This window comes from Drosophila mauritiana, chromosome X, assembly GCF_004382145.1.
Source record: "Drosophila mauritiana strain mau12 chromosome X, ASM438214v1, whole genome shotgun sequence".
Classification (NCBI taxonomy): Eukaryota; Metazoa; Arthropoda; class Insecta; order Diptera; family Drosophilidae; genus Drosophila; species Drosophila mauritiana.
Window position 1 is genome coordinate 12114528 of NC_046672.1, and position 13201 is coordinate 12127728.

Genomic DNA, 13201 nt, shown 5'->3' on the forward strand with positions numbered 1-13201 from the left:
GCCTGGCATGACAACATTGAGGATTTTTAGCCCAAGCCAGGACTCTCACACGTATACATATGGCTTCTGGCGTTGAATGTCCATGTGTGTGTGTGTGTGTTCCAGTCTTCAACTCTCTCTATCTTTCTCTTTCTGCCCAGCGCTACCTGTCTCTTTCCAGCAAAATGCCTCAGTCTCTTTCGGTCCCTCTTCGTAACGTGTTTCGCCCCAAGTAGTTTTCTTGTGTAATTATAATTGCATAATTTATTTATAATATGATTTTCATGCTGTTTTCCCTGGGAACAGCCAAAGAAATGGGGGTAGAGATCGGGCAGAAGCTGAAGAGGGAGAGAGAGAGTTAGATTGAGGGGGGATTGAGGGAAAGGAACAGGACAGCAGCATGATAGGGAATCCTCACAGCGCAGTTTAGTTTATGTTCCAAATGCATTGGCAACTGCCGTTCGAGCTGCTGCACCACACGAACAGGAATGAATGCACTGGCAAAATATCTCTACAAATGGAATTGTTCATTGTGCAGTATAAATCACGAGCTAATTAAATCTTTAAAAACCACAAAATAATAATAAAAATAATTTAAACTGTACAATTTGTATTTCTTATATTACTTTTCATTCCTAAGTATAGTGCTCTAAGCTATGTTGCCAGTATATTTTTTGCTAAGAGCGTATGTGGAATAAGAAAGAGGAATCGAAATATTCCGAATTTCTATGCCGTTTCAATAAGTTTATGAGCTTAGAAAATTTATCCATGAATTTTCATTGACTATAGAACCGATTTTGGTATCGTTCTCTGTATTGTCACAAGGGTTGCCAAGACCTCCATTTCTCCCCAGACAGGACGAAATGCCTAAAGAACCAAAAGGACCAAACAATCCAGGCAGTCAACCAGCCAAACTGCACTTTGGGCTGAAGTGAAATGTTACCAAACTTGCCGGAGTACATGGGCGTGGAAAGGGGGAGGGGGGCTTGCGGAAGAGCCTGGGAAGGGGTGTACGTGCCGGTGCCTCAAGTTCATTATGTCTGGCCATATAAATTTCACTTGGCCACAGACCGAAATCGGAGTCAAATGGCTCTGGCGGCATTTAGGTGTATAATATGCCACGTGCACTGGCACTAACACACTAACAATCACAGACACACTCACACGTATTGCTGAGGGGGATTTCGAAAAATATGACAAAGAATTATTTCGGTGCTCCAGCATTTTTGGTGGCAATTGGTGACATAAACGAAGGCTGCACAGATTTTGGCAAACTGAAATAGTATCCAATTTCAGGGTTGCCACACCCATTAAACGGAGTCAACAGAGTTATCCTTGCCGATGCAAAAGGAAGTGCCGAAAGAATGCAACGCCAAGGTGATTTATACCTCACAAATGCTTGTGGCTTCCACAACGAAGTTGCAATCTGTAGTTTAGAAATTTGTTACTGCTCCTCATATTTGTCTGGCTTTGCAAAAAAACTGGTAGTATTGCTTTGCATTTTAGTGATCAATTAGTTTTGCATTCAACTATCATAAACAAAACTATTCGCCTTTACGAAATTTGCATTAAATCGAAAACTTTAACGCCATTAAAAAGAATCAAAAGATAAATCCCCGAAGTCTAGGCACACCAACAGTTTAGTACAAAATCCCCACCCACATAAAGTCTCTTATAATATTAAGTCTAAGGACTCCGCAGGATCTATCCCCCCCCCCTCGCCGACGCAGTTGCTTACCAACACTGGCCACGTATTAGCAGCACAGATAATCATCAAAATACATCAACAAACTTATTGTGGAGTGGGCCTGGTGCGCGAGGGGGTGGTATCATGGAGCGTGACAATCCATGCAAATGCAGTGCGAGATGCTGGGGGTTAAGGGCGGTTCAGGGGGTTAAGGCTCGAGGGGCTGGGGGCGGTAACAGGTAATCGTAATTGAAACAAAAGTTGTAGCCAAAGAAACTGTAGCATACGTTGCGGCGCCTTAAAAACCCATTTCCAACTGTTGACACGTGCCGCATCGTGCCGCGGCCTTAACGCCGCCCCCTCCGCCCTCCTTGCACCACCACCCCGTTCCCGGCTGAAACCCCTCTTAAAAACCTACCCCCCACCCCTTTGAAACGATCTGAGACGCCGCCGTATGAAAATCACGCGACCGCATGCGAAGTAAACAACGTGAAATGAAAGTCATGCGTCGCATTTTAAAACGCGCCGGTGTCCCAGGACGTGGTAAACCCCCCCTTCACCCTCCTGCACCAACCTTTGCCACCGTTGGTCCATGGACGTAGTACCCACTCATGATAGTACACCCATGCCCATATTCCCAGAGATGCGCATAATTTAAAAGACAAATTTGCGTCTCGCGGGACTCTGATGAAGATGGCAAGGGTATGGCGATGAAAAAGGTGCCGAATAGGTGCCTGTGCACCTGAAAAAAAGGTATATATTTACATTGCAACATTTGTCATGAAGTATATCATTTAAATGAAGAGGTGATCCAAGGTATAGTTTCTATATATCCAATATGTGCATACAATTTTTCTTTTCATTGAAACATAATGTTGCTAAATCTCAACTATTTTCCTCAGTGTATCATTACAATCAATGGAAGGGGACATTCGAGCTCAGCGACAGAGATGCATTTGTAAGTACACCTCATTATTGTTATTGTGCCGCTCGTTGCGGTGGCCTAACTCACCTGGAAGCCACCTCTCCGGTGGAGAGGAGAGGACTCCTCCACCCCTCTTAAAAAGAAAGAAAATGAATCCAACCCCCGCCTCTGGAAAAGGGATCGCGGCATTAGCATTCGCATTCGTCACGTCGCATGTTTGGCTTCTGTCGTGCAGCGAAACGGAAATGGCAACAAAGTACAAAGCAATTTAATAAATGCCGGAATCACGTGAAGGTGTTAAACAAAACATTCATGCCCGAAACAGCCGACTTCCCCTGGCCGAGAAAAGTGTGTGAAATAAAAAGATGGATCTGAGTGGGCGAGAGGCGTAATTGAAAAACGGATTTCCCCTGGGGCAACAGGTGGCACTTTAAACTGCTTAGGTCCAGATATAAAATTATAGTTATTTAATAATTTGAACAATTGAAGAAATTACTGTTCAGTTTCAGGTGAATTTCACAAAAATGTTTATATTTTCTCGTCGAAAATTTAAATAGATAGCGTCCAATTCTTCGAATTTTACCTTTTTGCCATGCTAAAATTGACATTTGAATCGGGAGGTTTTAATTTTTCCCATAAGCAGCAGTCTAATTTACTCGTCCATTCGCTTTAATAACTGTCAATGCCATGACGTGGCCAGCCACTATTGTCCTGTTTTTCTGGACCGCTCTGGCCATGCTGTCCACTCGCTCCTCCTGGCCTCCTGCAATCGTCCCGTATCCTTCTCAATCCTTAGCACAGTGGGTAGCGTTGGCGTCAGCTGTTAATAATGAACGAGGCGTGTTGGTATTAAATGCGGCTCTGACCTCAACAACAAAAAAAAGAGCGGTTTCTTTCGGTTGTTGCTGTAGCTGCAGCTGTAGCGACACTGAAAACAATTAGATAGGAGTAAGCAATAGGTTGGTTATTATACTAATAGTTTAATAGCAGAGTTTATTTTGGTGAAACTTTGCTTGCTGCTTCTCTTTGTTTTGAATGTAGCACATATATTGCTTGAAGTGATGTATATCATTCGGAAAGTAATCTTATCGCGCAATATTACACATAGTAAACAGCTTTAATAGGTGTCATTAGTGTGGAATTTTTCTCTGTGTCGCACCGCTGTATTGCCGGACTGCGTATTTCGGATTTCGGATTCCGCATTCCGGATCCGGCTGAGCTGGCAATGGCAATGGCGGCTGATCTTGTTCCGTTTACCTTTTCAAGTGGCCAGCGACACAAAAGCAAAAAGCGTGCCCATGTGTGTCCTTTGTCGCCGTCCCGCTCTGTCCAGCTTGCCATCCCTTGTTCGGTGTCCTTTTAGCGGGCATGTCCTTTTGACAGGTGAAAGGTGAAAAGGGGAGAGTGGATTGCTGACATCAATTTGTAATTTCAATTAAAAATTTAAACGGCGAATGAACATTCGCTGGCACGGCCGCGACTGTTGACCGTTTAACGGTAGAAAGGATATGCATTTCTTGGTCCTCTCGCACACACTCCCTTTGATTTACTTATACGTTCATTATATAACCATATACTCGTACATATATGTGGCCATAATTTGATATAGCGTATGCTCAAAATGGCTGCCCCAAGCACTTAATTTGATTTCTTTCGCAAAATGGCTTTCTTTATGTAAATATACATATATATCCTGACCACGGAGATACAGAAAGAAAGGGAGAGAAAAGAAAGTTGAAAAGAGAGGTCGATGACGGGAGAGTGTGGTGGTGGACGAGGGGGGATATAAAAACTTTCTGTTAAAGGCGCAAGTTTTCCAAGCATTTAAGCCAACTGGGAGTGCAAATTGGGTTACTGTCCCACTTTTTATTCCTGACCCTTTGCTTTTGGCAGTAAGTTAATATTTTTGAATAAGACTTCGATTCGACTGGAAATTGGTTTACAAGACGGTGTCAAGGGGAGTAAAGCGTAAAGCGTAAAATATTCAATAGTGAATTTCAGACTAAAAATTTTGGCATTTAATTAAAAATGCATTTCCCTCTAATTCCCATTTAAGTAAATTGTGTTTAACTCGGTCATATATTTAGTTAGTTAATAAATATCTAGTTTAGGGAATTATGCTTTCATAAATAGTTTAATACATTAACTGCACTATTTTGCCATGAAATATTCGTATTAACCTATTAACAATTTTTCGCAACAGAATAAAGATATGAATATGTCCCTGAAAATTAGGCTATGAAAACCAAGACTTTAGGCAGCAGGATTTTGGTTTGCTGGGTTGGCCTTTGGCGCCCTTCCTCTTCCTTCCGTTGCCATTAGACGCGAAAGTGTCAACTTCCGCAGACGCACACTAGCGCACATACACACACACACAGGCGCACACTCATAAAGATAAAGATGTAATGTCGTCTTGACTAAAAGCATGTCAAATTTTTGCACATCGAGAGATGGGAATCGATGTGATGGGCGGTTGGATGGGGAGTGCGAAATGCCTGCGAGAATGCATGATTGAATGATTGAGAAATTAATACACATACGCATATATGGCACACACACACACACACACACACACAGGCATACGCAGACGGGCATGCAGAAGAAACCATCAACGGCGGCAGCTTCGTGAAATTATTCCATTTCACTTTACAACTGAATGCAAATTACATGCTGTAATTTCCTGCAAGAAAGCAAGAAATGAAGCGAAATGAATGTGGCACACACAGATACACACACATACGCACACACACGTTCTCGCACACACGCACGCACACAAATATATTTCGCGCCGAGCGGAAATAAAAATAAATTCGAAAAGTTAATATTAAATGTGCTACATTGGAAACATATTGTCTGTGTGCTGGCTTCGGTATCTCGTTCTCGTTTGGTTTTCTTCTTTCTACTCCTTTTTATTGCACCCCCCTCCTGGCTACACCCCCTGCGCCCCTTTTTGACGAACCCCCTTTGCCGTCTCCGCTTGGCTGGCGCTGATTTTCCACATGCCTAGCAGACAACAAGGGCGGCCACCCCCCTACCGACGGCCCCCCTTTTCACTGCGACCCTGCAGCCATTACCACCCATGAACCTATCCGCTCCACCCGCTACCAGTACACCCACCCCCCCCCCCCCCACTCTTTTGCAGTCACTCAAATACACGCACACCAGGCCAGAGGCGCCGGCGGGCATCAGTGTCCCCCTTTTCGGTGCCACCCCCTCATTTTTACCCAACCATGCCATAAACAATTGCGCATTTTCAGCGCCGTTTGCTTACAGTTTCCTTTTATTTGGCTTCACTGTACTGCGCTTTTTTGTTGTTGTTTTATTTGTATCTTGTTGTTTCCATTTTTGTTGTATTTTTCGCGTTTTTTTTTTTTTCCATGCTTCGCGCATTTTTACATTTTTATAGAGAGCAATTTCCATTGGATTTTTATTCTTTTTAATTTGCGCGCCATTTTTTGCACTTGCAGTTAATTTTTTTATTGTTATTATTTTCGCGCTCATTGTTGCTGGTTTTACCCCTCTTCTCATGCAACTGGTCAATGGCTCGCTTTTTGTGTGATTTCCATTTTTTTCCCTGCCTTCTTTACGTTTTTGTTGTTCTTTTTTTTTTATTTTGGCCAACGCGTAAAATATGCTTAAATATTTTAAATTTAATCACACGCTTCGCTGGCCTCGGCAAATACGTCAATGCATATGCAAACAAATGATGTGAAGCTGCTTGGCTAAAGGGAAGTGGTTGTGGGGGCTGGGGGTGGCGAAGGGGGGTTTCGGTGGTGGGCACACACCCCAATCGCAAAAGGCCTTCAAAGCCAGGTGAGTTGCCTGTTTTATTTGTGTCTGGACCAACTAAGGGTTAATATGGGAAACATACGAAATGAGGCCAGGCAATAAAAAAATATTCAAACCCAACCATTAATGGCAATTAAGGATCCATTCAATGACCGCCGCATAATTCTAACCACATACTTGATGGAAAAAAGTGTAGCATAAATTCTTAAATTCCCATTACATTGCATTAGTTAATTAAATTCTGTTACATTTTAGCCAGTTTATATACACTTTTTAAAAAAGCAGGGTGCAGCACTACAAAGGTCCCATTAAATCTATTTAATAATGTATAATGATATAAATTAGTTAATTAAATTCGATAAATATGAATTGGCATTGGTGACCAGCCAGTGACACGAATCTTTAGCAGCTTGCAGTTGAAGTATCCGCATCTTGGCCTGTTTCCATTCTAATCCTCGTCCTGTGCCACATATTGAATTAATATTGAATTGTATTATCCATTCGGACATGATTACATGCCGCCCAGTGCAGCTGGTAAATTTCGTCTGTTTACCTGGCATTACCTCTCAAAATCATCTCCCATGTGTGAACCATTATAATCCGGGCCGGATGCAAATTTCTCTAAGCTCACACTTGCAGCCTTTGCATTAAATTCATTCGATTTGATTTCCTTTGGCCTATGAATTAGTGAGAATCCAACGACAATGGAATATTTAGCATGCTGCATTTGCGCATCCAGTCGAATCCCCTGGACGCATCAGCCAAAATCCTTTCACGTCGAGTGCGGCCGATTAACGACATGATCAAAATACCGAATATCCACTTTCGTATCATGCATTTTTAAGATGTTAAGGGAAAGCAGGACACTGAAAGACATCCGAGCACCTCGGCCAGCGCTTGGAAGCCATTGTTATTGTTACCTGTTGGCCGTATTTGTTTTCGATTCAACCGCCTCGGCCCCCGAATCCAAGTGCTTGTGCTGTTGCAGCTGCAATTAATGTAAATTAAAATCAAAACCCGAAACCGAATTCCATTTCCGTTTTAACAAGACACTTAATTACATAAGTGTGTCAGAATATATGTGCTGGCTGTGCCGTGGACTGAGTTTATAGGGCATTATGGACACATTTAGTTTGGCAGCCAGTCGTTTGCCCATTGCACATTGCTCATACGCCATGTATGACGGAGCAGAAGAGAGATGCTTGGGGGAACGGAATTCGGAGTGGGGCGAATTTTAGGGGCGAGTGGCACTTAGTTTCGGCTTTCAGCCTTAGCTCCCCGGCTGTCAGGTATTCCGATTTCACATTCACATTCACATTGGCAGTGGCATTTGCATCTGCATCTGCATTTGCATTTTGCTGCTTGCCAGTCGGCCACGAGTTCGTAATTAAGTTTCAAGTGCAATGCCAGTTTATCGGCTAACCGAATTCACATATGCATCGCTGTATCACCACGTCAGTATCCTGGCACTGACAAAATAGACATGGGGGAACATAACATGCGATTCGCGGGAACTGTCAGGCATTTGTACTGTTTTAACTTAGTAGAAATTGTGCTTTTTTTTCAAAATTAAAACCTTGAGTCCTTTTACATTACATCAAAACAATCTATCATAAAGTGGACTCTTAGTATGGAGTATTTACTATTCAAATTACTATGTTTTGGTTGTGCAAACTAATAAAATCACTGTCAACTGAAACTGAAAACATTCATATATTTCATTAACGGAGATTTCATTTAAACTTATTTGCTTTCCATACTTAATGTTTTAGCGCAGTATTATATTCTGAAGACAAATTACAGGTGCTCAGTTTTTTCCAAATTAGGTTCCTAATTACATTTTCTCAATCGATGTTTAGCCAGGTTTCGAACCCGCGACAGAATCATTTATAGCAACTTCAAGCGAGATTTATGGCAGCTCCAGAGAGAAGCAGCAGCAGGAGAAAGCAGAGAAAGATGGAAAAAGAGAGTAAAAGAGAGCACTAGCCGAATGCTCAAATGAAAGGAGAATGTGGGGGGCAGTGTGAGTGGCTCATCTTAGAGGGATTCACAGCTATATAGTAAACATAAACATTTGGAAATTCAGTGTTTGAAATTACTCCTTATTAATTTTTAGGCTTGTGACAAAATAGTTTCCTCGATAAGGAATATTAGATTATATTTATAAGACATACATGTTTTATATATTCATATACATATATGTACTATAAAGTAATTCCTGGCAAGGGAAATGGGAACAAAATGAAAAGCACACGCCAAAAACAAAAAACCGAGCAAAAAACAAAACCAAAACTAATTTCGTCAGCGACGTTGGCGTTGCGACTGACAAGTGACTTGGACTCGCAGCTCCATCCCTTGGCATAAATAAAAATTCGTTTGGCAATATGCGCGCCGCGTATTTTGTTGCAAAAGTCTTGCATTAATCTAAATATTTGCATGCTTACGTTGCCTCGTCGCTGGTGTGAAGGGGGGTGGGGGAACGGAAAAGTCGGGGGATATAACTTTGCCTGCTGCCGCCTCCGCCTCCGCCTATTTATTTATTTTCATCGTCGCCAAATTGTCAACGACTTTTTGGGAAAGCGAAACGGACCGATGCGATCCGTTTTTTCGGCTGGAGTCGCGTTTAAAATGCATTTCGCATGCGATGATGATGACGGCGACGATGGGAGCCATTCTCATGCCCATTTCCATTGCAAATGCAGCGCCAGGGGCGACGGCAGCAATACTTGCAACAGCAGCAGCAACATAAGCTGCAAAAGTAACAGCAGTTGCAACAGCAAGTGATAAGTGCCAAACGAATATATAGACTATGTGGTACCCTTTTAACAAATAAGTACTGGTTTGAAGTATTGTCAATATATATATATCAATATTGAGAAATAGGTTTTTGTATGTTTTTCTATATTTATTTTACATTTATCTTATAAAATCATAAGATCGTAGCATACTTTTATGCTCACTGGGCGTATGATTAATGTTAGGCTGCATTTAGAGGATCAATGCCACTTTCAAATTACAGGGTACCACCATCATCAGGCTAGCGCAGGACAAAGGAAGCGCCAGAAATGGTAATGATAATCATTGGGGGAGCCGCGGCTAGCATCTTATTTATTTTCATATATATATTTATTTATTTGTGCAGCGCTTTTCCGCTTTTCTCCGCCATTTAATTTGCGGCTGCATTTTGAAGTTATCAAAACCATTTAAACGAATTTCGGGGATTTGCATTTCCTTTCGCTGGCAAAAAAAAAAAACAAAAAAATAAAGCAGAAAAGTGGCGGTAACTTTGATCGCAGCCGTTCGAGGATAATGACCCGCCAAGAAAGAGACGGGCAGCGTGGCAAGCGAAAGAGACGGCAAGTGGAGGTTTTGCCGAGTGTTTTCCACACACTTTCCAATGTTTTTTATATATATATATTTTTTTTTTTTTGTTTTGGTTCTGAGAGAACCGTCGGGCAATGTCAACGTCTATATGTATGTCAAATTAATTGATGACCAATTTGCGTTTTCAATTAAAAGCAACGGTGCACTTTTTTGTGCAGATACAATTTCATGTCACTGCCACGCCCCCTTGTTTTCCTCCCAGCTGCAATATTTGTTGCAGTTGCTGCTGTTGCTGCTACGATGTTGTCGCCGTCAACACACACGGAAATTGCCCCGCTTTTTTCACTTCTCTTTGAGTGTGCGACTTGGTTTTTGTTTTTCGGCCTGTTTTTTATATACATTTCGCTTTATTTCTGCCAGCTTATGAAGTAGATCCAATGTTGCAGGCGTGAGCGAGACAGCCAGCTGTTCGTGTCTCCTTCTCGCCGGCAAAACGAAACAGCCGCGGGCAAATTGGCTGACCTGGAAATCACAGCTGTTATCTCTAGATTTCGCCACAAAAATATTTGTATTTTCGTGCTTAATGAAATGTTAAAAGCAAGCGGTCGGTATATATTTATTTGCAAAAAAAAACCTTTTTATTTTTAGAGCGTGCAAAGTAGCTATTGTTTTCTGGTAGACGGATAGCCATAAATACAATTTAATAGTATTACCATTTGCTAAAGTCTTCATGTCGATTTCCCATAGAAATATATTAGTGGCCGTAACTGTGTGTGCATTATGTACAAATTCGTACATATGTACATATATATGTATGCCTCTGTTGACCGGTAGATGGCGCTGTCGTGTGCGGCGGTCGCTCAATTACAAAGTAAGACAGCGATTCTTTAATTGAGTTGGACAATTTGTAGCCAGTCGTTGCGAATGGAATGAAATAATGGCGTTTTTGGTCCATTTGATGGAGTCCTCGATATCTGTTGGCCATTGGCCATGTGTCTGTGTGTGTGTGTGTGCAAAAGTCTATAAACGACATATCCTGGCTTAGATTTCAGTTGGTAAGGGGATGAATGTCATCGAGTCGCTGACCAAAAATTGAACATCTTAATCAGTTGGTTGGAAATTCCCTCCTGGTCAGTGGTTACAAAGACATATATATATATATATAGCCCATCCATTTATATTTTATAAGTTTCAGAAGTGACCCTTTGGCTGCTTGGACAAATCAGCGTCATCCAGACTGACTGGAGTTGGTCCTGGATCCGATTGCAGAGCCCGAATCAGAATTTCCCGGCTATGTCCTGGTCGCAGGACACCTGTCCGCCGAACAGACCCTTCGCACCAGAACCCGGGGCCAGCCAAACCAAACCAAACTGAAGCGAACCAAAGTGCTGAAGTGCCGAAACGTGGACTCGAGTGGCGGGTCCTTGAGAGAGTGGGGCGCCAAATGAAGTGACAGGCAACTTAACGCATTTAAATTAATTAAAAATGTGCTTAAGATGTTTTCGACTCGCTTTGGCGACGATGCGGCGACAAAAGGCGCAGTAGTTGGCCTCGGATTTTCCCGCTGCTCCTGACAGCGCCGCCTTTTGTTTTCCCCTGCAGCTGGCAGCTGTAATTAGACAATTCACTCGCCCTTTTACCACGCCCCTTCCACACGGTCCGCCAGTCCGTCCGCCCCCTCCACACCATTTCTTCGGATTTTCCACTTTCCTGGACCCCAGGTCTCGGACTTGGATGGCCCACCCCACGTTTTTTGGCCACACTCGCCGCCGCTCGCCGCGTCGAATATTTTTTGTTGACGGCACAGATTCGGGATGCGCCGCATTGGCGGTAAAGTTTGCGCCACCGAACTTTGTCGTCGTCTCCGGTGACTCTACCATTTTCCCAACCCCCCGATTTTCCGCCCAATTTCAGTGCTGCGACATTGGCATGTTGTTAGCCAAGAGACAACTCAAATTCGAAATGCAATGCAAAGATAATAAATGAATAAATTGCTTATACCGAGGGCAAATCAAATACCAGGATAACTAGTTAACTATTTTTTCAAGTATCTTAAGGTGGTTATTCTTTTAGTTTTGCGGTTTATATATAATATCTTATAACTACTAAAATATTTGAGATCCTTATTTTTATATGTAATTGTCTATTGCTCACACCTAGCTACTTTCCAATATTTTCCAAGTCCCGGCTGACTACTTGTTGTGATCCACACTTGGTATCTCCATCGCCCGCCCACTTTTCCCTGCCCACAATTTCCCACTGGCCGTCTGCATTGTCACTTGAGTGACTGCAAAAGTGTTTTAGCCTTGCTTGCGCATCGACTTTTAAGTAGTTGCCCCATCCCCGCCGAAACCCGAGCACTTTTCCCGCCCACTTTCCATTCCCCATTTTCCATTTTCCCAGCCAAATGCAAGTGCATCGGTGGGTGCGAGGAGTGGGGGCAAATGCGAGGGAGTTGCTCACTCGTAGGCGTTAATGAAAATGCTTGTAATTAGTTTTGTTTGTTGGCAGCGAGCGGCGGAAGTGCTCCAGAGCAAATAAAGCCGACGCTGCGCTCTTCACATGCACTGAACTAATTGATTCGCTAGTGCCCGTGTATAGAGGATCCAGGACTTCCGGTTCAGGGGGTCACACCGCTACCAGGACTTCAACTAGAGCCCCGAAGCCATAGGAGTTGCTAAAGCTGCTGCGGGCTGTCACTTTTAATGACAAACCCCAAGCACTTTGAAGTGGAACTCTGGCTACTGAGCGGTTAAATTCGATGCTTCCAAATAGCCTTATTCTGAAACCAAGGTCTAATAATAATAATAAAAGTTGTTAGCTACGCTTGGACGAAAGAACTTATCAATTACTTCACACGGCCCAATTTGTGAAGGAAAAGACCTCAGGTAAATAATGACCTCAAAATATTGCGCATTCATTTATTAAATATATTTCGTATAAAATATTTTGCAATTTCGAAATTGAAAACAAAATGATTGTGTGGCCCCAAGACACTGGATTGTATGAATTCCTCTTCTGCTGAAAATTGCCAACACATTTTAAGACAGTCACCACAAAAAGTGATGTGGAAACTATGCAAGTCACACCTTTGAAGGAGCAAGCTGTTGCCATTTCACTTTCGAATGGAATGGTGGGCAGACACCTTAATTGCCCCAAATTTAATTTCCGCTTTAAGTTTGTCACACACACACTGGGCATTAATATGCAGCAGTGGCAGCAGCAGCAGGAAAAAAGGATGTTTTGTAAGGATGGTGGCCAAGATAAGAATGAGGACGGGAGTTGGTCGCTTGGTTGGTTGGTTGTATGGTTAGCTGGTTGGCTAGTCCGACGGTCGGTCGGAACAGGAACAATTCATCATCCATATGACAAGCAGTCGAAAGCAATCGTTTTGTCATCTTCTCGTGTGTTGCTAAATTGAATATGCCCCCCTCCCATTCATATATATGCCTCTGCGGCGCTCCTTTTTCAGTCCACCGCTATCTGAGTTGAGCAGA